Source organism: Salvelinus namaycush, chromosome 16 (assembly GCF_016432855.1).
Source record: "Salvelinus namaycush isolate Seneca chromosome 16, SaNama_1.0, whole genome shotgun sequence".
NCBI classification, from domain to species: Eukaryota; Metazoa; Chordata; class Actinopteri; order Salmoniformes; family Salmonidae; genus Salvelinus; species Salvelinus namaycush.
In genome coordinates this window covers 9,739,761-9,757,682 of record NC_052322.1, presented here as the reverse complement: position 1 = coordinate 9,757,682, position 17,922 = coordinate 9,739,761, and the positions used below count along the sequence as shown (strand labels likewise).

The 17,922-nt window shown below is 41.5% G+C and overlaps 1 protein-coding gene across 2 annotated transcripts in view; it reads left to right on the top strand.

Annotated features, from left to right (window-relative positions):
* Positions 1-7,252: 7,252 nt before the first annotated feature.
* LOC120060960 (kelch-like protein 17) overlaps positions 7,253-17,922 on the top strand; it is a 29,264-nt gene continuing 18,594 nt past the window's right edge. For both annotated transcript variants that reach the window (XM_039010413.1, XM_039010412.1), the window contains exon 1: positions 7,253-7,432. The gene's annotated coding sequence lies outside the window, so the exon portion shown is untranslated. The remainder of the gene's footprint in view (positions 7,433-17,922) is intronic.

Genomic DNA, 17,922 nt, shown 5'->3' with positions numbered 1-17,922 from the left:
GTAATCCATAAGGCTGTACTGTAACAAAATGTGGAAAAAAGGAAGGGGTCTGAATACTTTCTGAATGCACTGTAATTATTCCATTGCTGACGACGTCTGTCGTTATGTCTTGATCCAAACCCATGCTTGCTTGCTATTATTATTTGAGGCATGTTTACTGAGCCACTGATCATAAGAAAAGAAAATGACAAATGTAGATTGTTTATGATGATTGTACAAATGTTATGGCATAAGTGTTGGGAGAAATGTTTTGCTCCTCGAAAGTGAAACAATATATTGGGCATTAGCCTACTATCATCTAAATCTGTGTCTGGAATAAATGCAGCCAGTAGTAGCCAGCCATCCATTAGGCTATTTATTAGCCTATGTCGTTGATAATTGAATAGGACTACTGAATAGGAAACTCATGTGCATTAACAATGTGTGAGAATAAGTGAAGGAACATAACAATGTGCTCTCAGATGCACTCTGTGATCATCTTCTTCTTTAAAGTTTTATGACAAACTACACCTATTGGTGTTTTGCCGCCACCTACTGTACCGGGTATTGAAACAAAAACAAAAAATTATGCGCTCTTGAGGTAAAGGCTTTACTGGCATTAACAGCACACTTCTGGTTTGGCGATCACGAGTTGCATTCAAAACAACTGGGAACTTGGGGGGAAAAATCTCTGACTGGGAAAAATCTATTTGAATGGCCATCCTACTCAGAATTCCAACTCAGGAACTCAGGCCTCTTTCTAGAGTTCCGATTTTCCGACCTGAAGATCACTGACGTCATGATTTGACCTCGTATTTTTTTGAGTTCCCAGTTGTTTTGAACGTGGCATGAATCCGATTACGAGTATCAAGTGTGATAAAACGGATATGATTACGAATACGAGTATGACAAGATTGGCACGCCCCTCGACTCTACTTCCGTGGGCGGCTTAATTTTACTTGACCACAGGGTCACTTTTTTTGGTGATGAACCCAGCCTGTACAGGCAGAGTTCGCCCATTGGTTGTTGAGGAACGCCTAAAGACACTGGTCGTGTTCCCCTGTTCAGGCATTGCATGGATCAACCAATGGTTGTGTGCCACATCATCGACAGTGTTGTCGGGCACCTGATTTCTATAACAAATGATGTGGTTAGCTAATATGTAAAATACCTATCCAGGCGTTGTGAGATCTGACATGCATCAGCAACACCTGAACAGGGGAACACGACCACTTAGTTCCAGTGCGCAGGAGACTGGTGTGTGACTCGTATGAGTCTCTCGTTGCATACGTACAAAGGTGGACAAGCCGATGGCTCAGTACCACATTTTTGGATACAAAATATCTGTGTGGCCTACGCTGAAGACAAGGTCAAACGGTAACAGAGGTGGTTCAGTGACCACACGGGTGAAAATTATAGGCGCAAAAGTGTTTTGCATTCTGTTTTGCATGTCAGACTTGCATCTTCATGTCGACAACATGAAGTTTACAATAATCATGTCAACTAAGTTTCTGTAGTCGCTCTTCACGAACTTCATTCTGCAGTATCGGCTGCATTGTGGGTGGCTCTATTGTCACACAATCATTAGGGTGTTTTTGTTTGACCTACACGAACGTAACCAAAGACATGACTGAAAGAGGAACCAACGCTGCCACCATTCATGTATAGGCTAGAGTTGGTATACACAAATTCATGTGATATTTGATACTCTCTCACTAATTGATTGTACAGTGTACACACATTTGATTTTAGTTTGTGAGTGTGTGATATGAGGGTTGGAGGCATGTTTATTTCGACATTATAAAGAAAATATTTTTTAAACAATAACAACCCTGCCATGTTGATCTGAGCCTTGCTGTTGGAAAACCACATTAATGTCCGACTTTTGGCTGTCCCAGATGCACCTCCCCCGACTACACTCCTCGACTTTAGTCTATAGTCGGAGCTTCAGCCTTACCACTCAAACGATCCCATTGTCTACATTTAAATGGTTGCTTATGTTGGCAAGTATGGCCCCAGTGTTTGTATCATATGAAAGTGGTTCTTATGGCTTTAAAGGGGCAATCAGCAGATGAAACGTACACTGATGAATATAACTACTGTTCCCTGAAGGAGCAAACAAGGTATATTATAAACTGGGTGGTTCGAGCCCTGAATGCTGATTGGCTGACAGCCGTGGTATATCACGGGTATGACAAAACATGTATTTTTACTGCTCTATTACATTGGTAACCAGTTTATAGAAGCAATAAGGCACCTCCGCGTTACGTCGTGCATAAGAACATCCCTTCGCTTTGGTATATTGGCCATATACCACACCCTCTCGTGCCTTATTGCTTAAATATACTATGGGGAGTCAACGAACAATCATATCCACCTGAAAACTGAAATCACGCCCAATGGGCCAACGGATGCCGAGTCCACCCTCGGAAGCCCCGCCTTCCCGGCTATAATACTGATTTTGATCAATTTAAGTTGATTTCTTTTTTCACATAACTCTTAACACTGGAGGCTGACATATACATTTTTACTATCAAAACTAATTTCAAACCACCTATGGAGAACCATAGAGGCTGCCAGCTTTTAAGAATGTTTTACATAAAAAACAAATACATATATAATCATCTTTTTAAAACGTGGAGTGGACTTTTAAAAACATGAATAATTACCCTGAGCAGCCTTTTAAATATAGGCCTTTTTAAACATGTACAGTTGAATTCGGAAGTTTACATACACTTAGGTTGGAGTCATTAAAACTATTTTTTCAACCACTCCACAAATGTCTTGTTAATTAACAAACTATAGTTTTTGCAAGTCGGTTAGGGCATTTACTTTGTGCATGACACAAGTTATTTTTCCAACAATTGTTTCACTGTATCACAATTCACTGTATCACAATTCCAGTGGGTCAGAAGTTTACATACACTAAGTTGACTGTGCCTTTAAACAGCTTTGAAAATTCCCGAAAATTATGTTATGGCTTTAGAAGCTTCTGCTAGGCTAATTGACATCATTTGAGTCAATTGTAGGTGTGCCTGTGGATGTATTTCAAGGCCTACCTTCAAACTCAGTACCTCTTTGTTTGAAATCATGGGAAAATCAAAAGAAATCAGCCAAGACCTCAGAGAATAAATTGTAGACCTCCACAAGTCTGGTTCATCCTTGGGAGCAATTTCCAAATGCCTGAAGGTACCACATTCATCTGTACAAACAATAGTACGCAAGTATTTACACCATGGGACCACGCAGCCGTCATACCGCTCAGGAAGGAGATGCGTTCTGTCTCCAGAGATGAACGTACTTTTGTGCAAAAAGTGCAAATCAATCCCAGAACAACAGCAAAGGACCTTGTGAAGATGCTGGAGGAAACAGGTACAAAAGTATCCATAGCCACAGTAAAACGAGTCCTATATTGACATAACCTGAAAGGCCGCTCAGTAAGGAAGAAGCCACTGCTCCAAAACCACCATAAAAAAGCCAGACTACGGTTTGCAACTGCACATGGGGACAAAGATCGTACTTTTTGGAGAAATGTCCTCTAGTCTGATAAAACAAAAATAGTTCTGTTTGGCCATAATTACCATCGTTATGTTTGGAGGAAAAAGGGGGAGGCTTGCAAGCCGAAGAACACCATCCCAACCGTGAAGCACGGGGGTAGCAGCATCATGTTGTGGCGGTGCTTTGCTGCAGGAGGGACTGGTGCACTTCACAAAATAGATGGCATCATGAAGAGGACATTTATGTGGATATATTGAAGCAACATCTCAAGACATCAGTCAGGAAGTTAAAGCTTGGTCGCAAATGGGTCTTCCAAATGGACAATGACCCCAAGCATACTTCCAAAGTTGTGGCATAATGGCTTAAGGACAACAAAGTCATGGTATTGGAGTGGCCATCACAAAGCCCTGACCTCAATCCTATAGAAAATGTGTGGGCAGAACTGAAAAAGTGTGTGCGAGCAAGGAGGCCTACAAACCTGACTCAGTTACACCAGCTCTGTCAAGATGACTGGGACAAAATTCATCCAACTTATTGTGGGAAGCTTGTGGAAGGCTACCCAAAAAGTTTGACCCAAGTTAAACAATTTAAAAGGCAATGCTACCAAATACTAATTGAGTTTTCTTCTGACCCACTAGGAATGTGATGAAAGAAATAAAAGCTGAAATAAATAATTCTCTCTACTATTATTTTGACATTTAACATTCTTAAAATGAAGTGGTGATCCTGACAGGGAATTTTTACTGGGATTAAATGTCAGGAATTGTGAAAAACTGAGTTTAAATATATTTGGCTAAGGTGTATGTAAACTTCCGACTTCAACTGTATACTTATCTGCAGTGGCCTTTAAAACCATCCATATTTACCTGCAATGGCCTTTTAACAAGCATACCTACAACACCGTTCAAAAGTTTGGGGTCACTTAGAAATGTCTTTTTTTTTTGCCCATTAAAATAACATCAAAATGTTTAGAAATACAGTGTAGACATTGTTAATGTTGTAAATGACTATTATAGCTGGAAATGGCAATTTTTTTTATGGAATATCTACATAGGCGTACAGAGGCCCATTATCAGTAACCATCACTCCTGTGTTCCAATGGCAAGTGTGTTAGCTAATCCAATTTTATTTCCTCTCTCCTTCAAAAGCAGCCTATTTGGGTGGTCCCGTGTCAGAAGTACAGAGCGGTTGGTACAGCCGGTTCTTCTTCGTTCCCAAGAGCATTGGAATGTTGCGTTGCGTCCTATCCTGAACTTGAATGTTTTAAACAAACACCTCACAGCTTGCAAGTTCAAAATACTCACACTTCGCTGGCTATTGCAGTCGGTGCGTCCCAGCGATTGGTTCACGTCCGTAGATCTGAAGGATGCATATTTTCATGTGGCTATACATCTTTCCTACAGAAAGTTTCGGAGGTTTCATTTCGAGGGTGTGGCCTAATGTGTTTCTGGTCCTGCCTTTCAGGTTCTCCCTTTCGCCCTGCACCTTTTCTATGGTGGTGGAGGCGGCTTTGGCACCGGTGCGATGCCAGCGGATCAGAGCATTGGCCTATCTGGATGATTGGCTAGTCATAGCAGAGTCGAGGGAACAGATGGAGCTCCACACTGCCACGCTGGTTTCCCATATTCAGTCTCTGGGGTTCATAGTAAATCACAAGAAATGTTGTTTGACTCCAGCTCAGCGCATTCAGTTACTGGGTCTCATTCTGGACTCGGATGATTCATGCGTTTATGTCCCAACAGAGTAGGTTCGCATTTAGCTATGAAAAGGAAGATGCACAGCAAACTGCAGACCATACCTCCTCGTCACTGTCCTCATGCATTATCTCCTGAAGGGGCCAACCTGAGGACTGTGATAATTTGTTTTTATTGTCGTTGTTGTTTTCATATCCACCACTCTTGACAACCAACCGTGTGTCTGAATGTGGGGAAGGAACTGTGTTTGTTATGCCCACAACTGGACGATACCGCACTCTCGATAGGGGTGTGGATCAGAAAACCAATCCGTATTTGGTGTAACCATCATTTACCTCATGCAGCGTGACACATCTCCTTCACATAGAGCTGATCGGGCTCTGTTCAATACGTTGACATCCGCAAACCGCTCGCCCACACGATTTCATACATGTGGTCTGTGGTTGTGAGGCCGGTTGGACGTACTAGCAAATTCTCAAAAACGATGTTGGTAGCGGCTTATGGTAGAGAAATTAACATTCAATTCTCTGGCAACAGCTCTAGTGGACATTCCTGCAGTCAGCATGCCAATTGAATGCTTCCTCAAAACTTGAGACATCTGTGGCATTGTGTTGTGTGACAACACTGCACATTTTAGAGTGGCCTTTTATTGTCCCCAGCACAAGGTGCAGCTGTTTAATGATCATGCTGTTTAATCAGTTTCTTGTTATGCCACACCTATCAGGTTGATGGATTATCTTGGCAAAGAAGAAATGCTCACTAACAGGCATGTAAGCAAATCTACGCACCAGTTTGAGAGAAATAAGCTTTTTGTGTGTATTGAATATTTCTGGGCTCTTTTATTTCAGCTCATGAATCATGGGACCAACACTTTACATATTACGTTTATATTTTTGTTCTATTTTTGTTTAGTGTAGTTAGATTTTAGCAAACACAATAACCAATACCAAGACCCAAAACTCGCAACATCTATAGGGACGTGTACTCTCTCCCCACTAACAGACACCTGTCAGAGCCCAATCTCATAGTCTTCGTGTGCTTGAAAAGTTTGTAAATTGCATGACACGTTCTTTCTTCTGCCAAGCTGAAGAGAGAAGAATTCAGGAAATGAATGCGAGCTCTGGTATTATAGCCAGGAAAGAGGGGCTTCCAAGGGCGGACTTGGCATCCATTTTTCCTGGTGGGCGTGATTTCAGTTTTCTTCATGTGAATATGATTGGTCGTTGACTTTCCATAGTATATTATAGCGAGTTACTGACTGACAGGGAACAATAACAAAGCAGAGTCCCCGCCCCTGTTTTGGTAAAAAGATGAGGGATGGGGCTGGAGAAATGTAACCGCTCTTAAATTCATAGACAGCGCTATGGTTGCAAGGACTGACCATCCGGGATATCAAAATTTGAGTTTTAACCTTGTTTTGAGGCTATATAGTGTTTGTTTAGATTGACTCTGTTTATAAAACATTGGAGTAAATCAAGTTTATATTTTGGGTTCTGATGGGGTACGACAGTTGAACTAAGCTCAGAGGCATTTCTAAGTTACATTCTTCAAGAATCAATGGGTACATACTGTATAATAGATTTCTTAATCCAAAAATGTATGCAGATTGCCCCTTGAAATGCTTTTCCAGTCTGTGGGCTTGTTCGACATTGCAGCCAAATGATCTACAAAGAACCTTGCATCATAAAAACGACTCATTATTATTTGTAGATCCGTCAGTCACAATTGACTCATGATACATTACTGTTTCGATCCTCTCGAACATGGGTATTGTGAGACTGATAATTCCCCCACCGTGACTACAAAAGAATACGACCTCGAACTTCACCAATCTAAAGCGTTGATGTTATGTGTGACGTTCAATTTGAAAGGTTTTTGCAAATCCGGTAGATATAGCAGAGACTGTAGTTAATCTAAATGGATTTTGTATTCAGCTTTTCAATCGGTATCATGTGCAATAGCAGAACATCTATTAGTTCACTTTGTCTGTGTTTTTGCAAGATATAAAAACTGTTTTAAAATGCACAGTCTGAAAGAAGGAGAAACGAAATATTTGTCAGTGTCACTTGTGTGGAGCGAGTAATACAAGAAGCATTGTTTTGACGCGACATCATGTAATGTTGACGTGATGATTAACAATTCAAAATACTGATAAATGAAATACCTTACATTCTGAACTTGGACTATAACATATCAAGAAACTGGAAAAGGTTACAACCAGAAATACATTTGTGCTGTCCTTGCGACACAGACGACGGCTGGTGAGTCTTGAGCTCTACTGTACAGTAGTTAGCTAGCTAGCTAAATCCCGACATCGCCATGTCATTTGTCACGGCTGCCGGTGTCTATGTAGTAAAAATATAGCTAGCTAGCTAACGGTTAGTTAGCTATAGTAGCAAAATCAATGACAGTTATGTTTTAGCCACAGGTGAAAAGGGAAACGTTTAGCTAAACATATGGAAGACTGTCGCTAGCTAAATAACCATTCTGGAAATTCAAAATTGCACTTTATGTTCATCTCGTGGGTAACCAGACGTAGTCACTTATGTCTAGCTAGAGTACAGCTTTTCTGTGGGAACGTAATCTCAATAGAGCGGCTAAATATAGTTAGGATTCGATGTTCTGACTTCTCTATCGATTTGTCTGTCTAGAGAGAGGATGATCATTTGCTGCAGGTTATGTTTTGGGACAGGGCTCTCCAACCCTGTTGCTGGAGTGCTACCGTCCTGTAGTGTAGGTTTTCACTCCAACCCTAATCAAGGGCACCTGATTCTAATCATTAGCTGGTTGATAAGATGGATGAATCAGGTTAGTTACACCTGGGGTTGGAGCGAAACCATTCAGGAAGATAGCTCTCCAGGAACAGAGTTGGGGTGCCCTGTTTTGCGATAATGTCTAGCACGTTCTTGAGTGGCCAGACCAGACGATCCAGCGATTTAAGGTCGTGTAGAGATAGCATCTTGCACATAGTAGATAGCTAATTATAATTTATGAATGTTATAAGCGCGTTTTAGTCGATATCACAATTACAGCAAAAAAACATGATTTATTCCTGTCAGTGTCTAATTTTATTCACGCCGCAACGATGAGGATCTCATCACTGCTGCAGATCCACCTTAAATTTGATGTCATTGCTCATGCAGTCAACAGCATCATAGAGGATCACTGGTGTAGTTACATTTTTTTTAGGTGAGGGAGACTTTTTTTTTTTAAAGTGACATATTTTTATCACTCAGTGTGTACCGACAGATCTAGCCGATTTAATAATTATAAAAAATGCTTTCTCCAATTGCGACGTCTGCCTATGCCCACACACAGGCTATTGTCTAAATATTTGTAATACTCTCAAACATCAAGTTAGGCATAGGTTACCTCATTTCAAAATATAGGCCATCATCACTGTCAATCATGAATGATCATTATTCATGTTTTACGGTGAAACGTCCAAACGTATCTCCATTCTGATTATTTTATTGATCTCCATCATTTTCATGCGAATAGGCATTTAGTTATTCTTTAATTACTGTTTCCTGAGTGAATTAGAGAAGATAGTGTTAAACTATTAGCCTTACTTGTATTTTGTTTCAATTAAAGCATATATCCTGCCTAGTGCCACGATCTGTGGAGTTTTGGTGCATGAGAAAAAAATATTACTATTTGGTTTCAGCTAACCATTCTAAAAATCTCATTAGAAAAGGAGGTGTTTTTGGTGTAGCAGGAATGTTATAGCCCTATGTTGGTATTATATTTGGTTATGTAACATGCACATTCATAATTGTGATCTTGCAAGACATTGATTATTTTATCTAACTTTACTAAACGAGCACCGTTGTGAGAAGGGAAAATCTTCTATTTGTAATAAGTGTGAGTATGACTATTATAGGCATAGGCAACAGATCTTGATGAAATATCATTTTAAAAGGATATTTTAAGTAAAAAGGTTCTGAAAGTACAGCGCCAGGATCGTGCAATGATGTCAATTAAAGAAGTCGGACCAACTTGTGGTGCTGAAGGATAGCTCCTCCATTTGGCCAGTTCAGGATCAAACAACAATCATTTGCAATAGGCCTATGACTACATGGTATAGCTATTTGTAGGCTATAGCCTAACGTAAATACATATAGCTTAATATCATTGCACTGTTTGCAAGGAAAGCTTTATTGCGAGTAGGTCTTTCATTGTATAGCTTACATTTACATTTACATTTAAGTCATTTAGCAGACGCTCTTATCCAGAGCGACTTACAAGTACATACATTCATACTTTTTTTGTACTGGTCCCCCGTGGGAATCGAACCCACAACCCTGGCGTTGCAAGCGCCATGCTCTACCAACTGAGCCACACGGGACTGGACACGCTGTATCATAAATACGCTTTGATTTGATTAGCTTGAACACACGGTTACAATATGCGTTGCATTCGGGAAGTATTCAGACCCCTTGACTTTTCCCACATTTTGTTACGTTACGGCCTTATTCTAAAATTGATTAAATCGTTTTTTTCCCTCATCAATCAACACACAATACCCCATAATGACAAAGCAAAACAGGTTTATATAATTTTTTGCAAGTTTATAAAAAACAACAACTTAAATATCACATTTACATACAGCACCAGTCAAAAGTTTGGACACACCTACTCATTCAAGGGTTTTTCATAATTTTTTACTATTTTCTACATTGTGGAATAATAGTGAAGACATCAAAATTATTAAATAACACATATGGAATCATGTAGTAACCAAAAAAGTGTTAAACAAATCAAAATATATCTGAGATTCTTCAAAGTGGTCACTCTTTGCCTTGATGACAGCTTTGCACACTCTTGGCATTCTGTCAACCAGCCTCATGAGGAATGCTTTTCCAACCGTCTTGAAGGAGTTCCCACATGCTGAGCACTTGTTGGCTGCTTTTCCTTCACTCTGTGGTCCAACTCATCCCAAACGATCTCAATTGGGTTGAGGTCGGGTGATTGTGGAGGCCAGGTCATCTGATGCAGTACTCCATCACTTTCCTTCTTGTTCAAATAGCCCTTACACAGCCTGTAAGTGTGTTGGGTCATTGTCCTGTTGAAAAACAAATGACAGTCCCACTAAGCGCAAACCAGATGGAATGGCGTATCGCTGCAGAAGGCTGTGGTAGCCGTGCTGGTTAAGTGTGCCTTGAATTCTAAATAAATTACAATGTCACCAGCAAAGCACCATAACACCTCCTCCATGCTTCACAGTGGGAACCACACATGCAGAGATCATCCGTTCACTTACTCTGTATCTCACAAAGACACTGCTGAGTCGACGGTTTTATGATTAAAATAATTCATCAATATTGAATAAAGATGATTGTTTGAATGGAATATTCCACAACAACCTTCGCCCCAGTCTGAGGTCCTGAGCAGGTTTTCATCAAGGATCTCTCTGTACTTTGTGCCGTTCGTCTTTCCCTCGATCCTGACTAGTCTCACAGTCCCTGCCGCTGAAGAACATCCCCACAGCATGATGCTGCCACCAGCATGCTTCACTGTAGGGATGGTGCCAGGTTTCCTCCAGACGTGAAGCTTGGTATTCAGGCCAAAGAGTTCAATGGTTTCATCATACAAGAGAATCTTGTTTCTTATGGTCTGAAAGTCCTTTAGGTGCCTTTTGGCAAACTCCAAGTGGGCTGTCATTTTCCTTTTACTATGGAGTGGCTTCTGTCTAGCCGCTCTACCATAAAGGCCTGATTGGTGGAGTGCTGCAGAGATGGTTGTCCTTCTGGAAGTTTCTCCCATCTCCACAGAGGATCTTTGGAGCTCTGTCAGTGACCATCGGGTTCTTTGTCTCCTCCCTGACCAAGGCCCTTCTCCCCCGTTTGCTCAACTCAGGGAAGAGTCTTGGTGATTCCAAACTTCTTCCATTTTAAGAATGATGGAGGCTACTGCGTTCTTGGGGTATTTCAATGCTGCAGACATTTTTTGTACCCTTCCCCAGATCTGTGCCTCGACACAATCCTGTCTCGCAGCTCTACGGACAATGCCTTTGACCTCATGGCTTGGTTTTTGCTCTGACATGCACTGTCAACTGTGGGACCTTATATAGACAGGTGTGTGCCTTTCCAAATCATGTCCAATCAACTGAATTACCACAGGTGGACTCCAATCAAGTTGTAGAAACATCTCAAGGATGATCAATGGAAACAGTATGCACCGGAGCTCAATTTCGAGTCTCATAGCAAAGGTTCTGAATACTAATGTCAATAAGATATTTCTGTTTTTTATTTCTAATAAATTTGCACACAATTATTAACCTGTTTTTGCTTTGTTATTATGAGCTATTGTGTGTGGATTGATGAGGAAAACATTTTATTTAATCCATTTTATTATGAGGCTGTAACATAACAAAATGCAGGAAAAGTCAAGGGGTCTGAATACCTTCCGAACGTATTGTACCGTATTACAGAATAAAACAAAGAGAAGGGAATTATCAATTCATTGCATTTTAATCTATGCAATTACATTCTATCAAGTCAATTGACCAAGTAGTGAACATAAATCATTACTATGTAGAATTGCACAGCCATAAAATCAAGTGTTTGGTGTGGGGTATTCATGCTTCTCAAAAACTATAACCCAGATGCATTATTACCTCCAACTTGGCCCAATTCACATTTCCAATTGTCTACCCTGACATACCAAGCTAGAACGGTCCTTGTGTCTCCCTTTGGACACTCTGGTTTGGGAGTCTTCAGCAAAACGGTGTCGCCTTAAGAAGTGATCACATATTGTTCTGGGTTCCACTGTGCAAGAGGGTCCATGGAGTTTTATGAACATCCTCGAGGCAGACACACAGTGAATTACTTTTTTCTCCACCGTTCTGATTGGCCAAAGTGGTCAAGACTCTGACTGGCCTCTGCAGTGCACACAGGTAGCCTAATTGTTAATTCTTGCCACCGCCAGAGAGAAGACAGGGTGGTAATTAAATATAATTTATTTAGAATGTATCAGAATTTATTTTCCAGAAATAGTTTTACAAGCTCAGTGTATTCTCGAGTCAAAAGGGAAGGAGCCTGCGCTCCGGCAACACTACACCCCTGCAGAGGATTGAACGGAGGCTTTCTTCATATATCATATGCTTTACACAAATATGGACCGAGACAGACCGTAGCGATTATCAAATTGGATGCTTCACGTGACACCATTCATTCCTATGTGAAGACTCAGTAGTGAATTGAAGCCAAATGAAATCGGTTAAGATGGCGTCTCATGGAGAGTTTGAGCTGCTCCAGGAAATAAAATTGCAGGCTAGCTCAGTGCTGCCCCCTCTTGTTAAGTACTCTACATGACTATTTCAGCCACACCCATTGCTGCTAGGTGTATGAAATCGAGTACACAGCCATGCAATCTCCATAGACAAACATTGGCAGTAGAATGGCTCATGCTGAAGAGGTCAGTGACTTTCAACGTGGCATCGTCATACTATGCCACCTTTCCAACAAGTCAAGTTCATCAAATTTCTGCCCTGCTAGAGCTACCCTGGTCAACTGTAAGTGCTGTTATTGTGAAGTGGAAACATCTAGGAGTAACAACGGCTTAGCCATGACGTGGTAGGCCACGCAATCTCACAGAACGGGACCGCCGAGTGCTGAAGCGCGTAAAAATTGTCTGTCCTCGGTTGCAACACTCACTACCGAGTTCCAAATTGCCTCTGGAAGCGGCCGCACACAAGCCTAAGATCACCATGCGAAATGCCAAGCGTCGGCTGGAATGGTGATGGCAGGCTGCCAATTGACGCAGTAGAAACGCGTTATCTGAAGTGCTGAATCACGCTTCACCATCTGGCAGTCCAATGGATAAATCTGGGTATGGCGGATGCCAGGAGAACGCTACCTGCCCCAATGCATAGTGCGAACTGTAAAGTTTGGTGCAGGAGGAATAATAGTCTGGGGCTGTTTTTCATTTTTTGGGCCCCTTTAGTTCCAGTGAAGGGAAATCTTCATGCTACAGCATACAATGACATTCTAGACAATTCTGTGCTTCCAACTTTGTGGAACAAGTTTGGGGAAGGACGTTTCCTGTTTCAGCATGACAATGACCCATGCACAAAGCGAGGTCCATACAGAAATGGTTTGTCGAGATCAGTGTGGAAGAACTTGACTGGCCTGCACAGATCCCTGACCTTAACCCCATCGAACACCTTTGGGATTAATTGGAACGCCGACCGCGAGCCAGGCCTAATCGTCCAACATCAGTGCCCGACCTCACAAATGCTCTTTTGGCTGAATGGAAGCAATTCCCCGCAGCAATGTTACAACTTCTAATGGAAAGCCTTCCCAGACGAGTGGAGACTGTTATAGCAGCAAAGGGGGGACCAACTCCATATTAATGCCCATGATTTTGGAATGAGATGTTCGACGAGCAGGTGTCCAGATACTTTTGGCCATATTGGTTCAAAGACATGTCTTTCTGTTCTATTAGAAGCAATTATTGGTATGATTGTCTTAAAAAAATATATTGACATGAAGATTGACCACGAATATCGCCATTTTTCCATTCACTATAATGGGGAAACCTGTTTTCTGCTAACAATGCCTGCAGTACCACGGTCGGCCTTGAACTTCCGTGACTTCATTGAGAAGGATCAGTCGTTCAAATTAAATTAAATTCGTTGACAACGGGTGTAGACTAACATGTGAAATGCTTGCTTACGGGCCCTTCCCAACAATGCAGAGTAAGAGAAAATAGATAAGTAATAGAAAAGTAATAACACATAATAATAAATACACAATGAGTAACGATAACTTGCCTATATACACAGGGTACCAGTTCCGAGTTGATGTGCAGGGGTAATTGAGTGCATAGGCAACAGGATAGACGATATACAGTAGCAGCAGTGTATTTAATCCAAAAAGTTTGTGCGTAAAGGGTCAATGCAGATAGTCCGGCTAGCTATTTGGTTAAATATTTTATGAACTATTTAGCAGTCTTATAGCCTGGGGGTAGAAGTTTTCACGTTCCAGACTTGGTGCTTCGGTACCTCTTGCTGTGCGGTAGCTGAGAGAACAGTAGCTGGAGTCTTTGACAATTTTTATGGCCTTCCTCTGACACTGCCTGTTACAGAGGTCCTGGATGGCAGGGAGCTCTTCCCCAGTGATGTACTGGGCCGTACGCACTACCCTCTGTAGTGCCTTGCGGTCGGCTGCCAAGCAGTTCCCATACCAAGCAGTGATGCAAGAGGCTCTCAATGGTGCAGCTGTAGAATTTTTTAAGGATCTGAGGGACCATGCCAAATCTTTTCAACCTCCTGGGGGGGGAAGATGAATTGTCGTGCACTCTTTACGACTGTGTTGGTGTGTGTTGGCCATGATAGATCCTTAGTGATGTGGACACTGAGGAACTTAAAGCTCTCGACCCGCTCCACTGATGTGAATGGGGACGTGCTCGGCTCTCCATTTCCTGTATTCCATGATCAGCTCCTTTGTCATGCTGATGTTGAGGGAGAGGTTGTTGTCCTGGCACCACACAACCAGGTCTCTGACCTCCCTATAGGCTGTCTCGTTGTCGGTGATCAGGCCTACCACCGTCACGTCGTCAGTTCTTCCCTGGCTCCACGAAACTGCAACGTTTATCACTGGTCATTTGTATTTTCTGCCATTGCTTTTCTCGCTGATGATACGGTTATTCAAAATAGATGGTGTGGGAGTTGGGGGTGCAATACCACATCTTTAGGAATAGAAATGAATAGGAACAACCTCAAGGAGGAAGGTGAAATGACCAAATGCATGCTGATAAACAAACAAAGATGGTCACAGCTGGGAAATGGTCTGCAGAAATGGAAGCAGTATGTCTGGCAGTCATCCAGAATATCTAGTGAGTCAGAATAACGAAAGGTATCGTTATGTGTGTGTGAATAGGTTTGTGTGTCCCCTCAGTGACACTGACGGTGGCTACGGATAATAGTCCGTGTGTCAGTTAATGACCCATCGCTGCAGTGACGACAATGCATTCTTATTCATTGGTGCTGGCTACCTTGTATCTGTTGAAAATATGAACTTGAATGAATGTCATGTCAACATTTGGAAATTGTCAATGTGCAAAATAGCCCGATGCTAGCTATTTGTCCTGGGCATTAGAACATGTCTGAATTAGCTGTGTGTGTGTGTGTGTGTGTGTGTGTGTGTGTGTGTGTGTGTGTGTGTGTGTGTGTGTGTGTGTGTGTGTGTGTGTGTGTGTGTGTGTGTGTGTGTGTGTGTGTGTGTGTGTGTGTGTGTGTGTGTGAGAGAGAAAGAAAGACACAAGACCTGTTATGCAGTAGTGGTGACATTTTAAGATGCTTCTCTATCAATGGTTAAAAAATGAATTTGTTCGAAGGAGCAAAAAGTAATTTATCTCACATTGATACATACTACGAAGTCTCCATAGAAGTCTATGTAATCTATGGCATAGGCCTCATAGACAGTAACCAGTGGACAGTGGATTCCTAAAGTGTAAGCTAGGCCTAGGTTATCAGGGCATGAAACGTACACTCTGTTACCACAGAACCAACGTAAGATAGTGTTACCGTTATCCAGTTGTAACATAACTCCACTGTTATAGTAGTACCCCACCCCCTCACACACACTGAAGTACAACCTTGGCCAGGTGAAGTGCTTTACTGTCAAGATGTTACTACCAGTAGGGTCCCAGAACAAGCATACAGAGTCACAGCAGTCCGGTGGGCCAAAAATATGTTAAGGGTGGATCCCGTAGGGGCCCAGGGCCTGGTCTTTTTACAAAAATGTCTGTCGAGTCCAGATGGTTTGAACTACAAACTATTGAACTCTGTATTAAAAGCGGAGACTCTCACAGAGCTCACACGCTTCTACGAAGAAGGTAGGAAATGCCAGGACATAGTGACTATAGTACTGTAATAAGCTCACATCGTTGCTTTCACAAACTCCACACAGTTGTCACTGACTAGTTGGATGTTGCCCTTAGTGAGCAAACAATTTATGTACTTACAGAATTCATATAAATTCATCTTTATCTGTTTTTTGCTTTGTTGGACCTTGTTTTTAAATGGACATTTGTCAATAAAACTCATGAATGCAACTGTTTTTGTCAAATAGTTTTGTGTTCTGCTTGTAGCCCTGGTTGTCCTGAAAGAACACGGTAAAACACTTGTGAGGCTCAGTATAAGGGCTTTACATATAAATGACAGTCAGATAATGAAAAGCCAAATCTTTTTCTGGGGTCACGGGACGGATAGGGTTAACCGTTTTAACAGTGGTTATCTTTCAGACTGGTTACACCCCCAGAACGCACAAACGTATGGCATGTGTGTACACGCAGCCTTCAATCAACAAACATCTAGCCTATCAGAAAGGTAGGCTAAATTGACAACAATATAATTTCCACCTGAATAATTTTACAGAACCTTGGTGCAATGTCTTGAGACATCCACTCCACCATTACACCCATTACAGTAAAACAACCTTATATTTTGGGTTATGACGGGGTTAGACCGGTCTGGTTAGCTGAGTAAAGCTGATGAGGCATTTAAAAGTGATATTCTAAGAATCAACAGCTGTTCGGGCTAAAATGGCAGTGCATATCATAGTGGGCCTTTTCATGAAGCCTTCATAAACTTTTATAAGGCCTGCTGTAGATGCTTTATATTCTAAAACTACTAAGAAAATATACCACATTTGGTAGAAAGAGGACCAGATTAAATTACATTTTAGCCACTTGTGGCATAACACACACAGTTGAGAGGAATGTAAATATTCATTATAACACAATTCTACAGAGTACAGGGTATCTAGATGCTTATGCACCATTCTAAAGTGTGTTCTTAATGTGAGAACTCACTGGATGAGAGAGTCCAAAGGAAAGGTGTGTGTGTGTGTGTGTGTGTGTGTGCGCATCCTTCTTTACCCCACACACCCTGCCAGGAGCTGCAGCTGGCAATGAGCTAAGACCTTATTCTATTACAATACATAAGATATCAAGCTTGCCTTATAAGCAAGGATAACATTGAACACGATTACATAAGGGATAGTCAACAAGAGGCTATGCGTTCTATGGAAAATAATGAACTTCCGTGGAGTTCCAGAGAACGCATAGAGCCACGAGTTGACTATCCCTTTTATACCATGGTTATAGTTTAACACATTTCCCACTAGAAATGTGTTCATCCATAGCTAGCAAGTTTACTAGATGGCGACAGTAGATCCTTTGGTAACCAAACACACAGACTTGCAAGTTTAGCTAACCAAACCATCAGTCCTAGCTTGCTATTATGAAATAGTCACACTAACTCGACCTGTATTGTACTTTTGATTTTACATGCATGATTAGGACCTAGCCTACCTCAACAGCTTCAATGACATTGACGGACAGACTTAAAGCAAAGTAGAATTAAGCAGTCTTGACAGCTGATGTCAGTATTATGATGTGGATATTACTGGCTAGCACAGAGTGCTATACAAGCTAACCATGCTGGCCTAGCTAACCTACATTTTGGTATACCTGGCTGTCATGATTGTACAGTCAGTTGTCATATCTTTCACATCAGCTACTATGACTGTTATGACACCTGTCATGTCATGCCTATTACAGCAGTGGTGATGTAATATTGTTTTTGATGATACAAACAGTCACATATGACATAAAACAGAGATTTATTGAATTGGGACAATTTAATTGGAATGAACCTAGGGCTGCAAAATTCCTTCTGTGATTTCTAGAAAACCTGGGAATTTGGGTAAAATTCGCAGAATTTGTTGAACCCTAAAAGAAC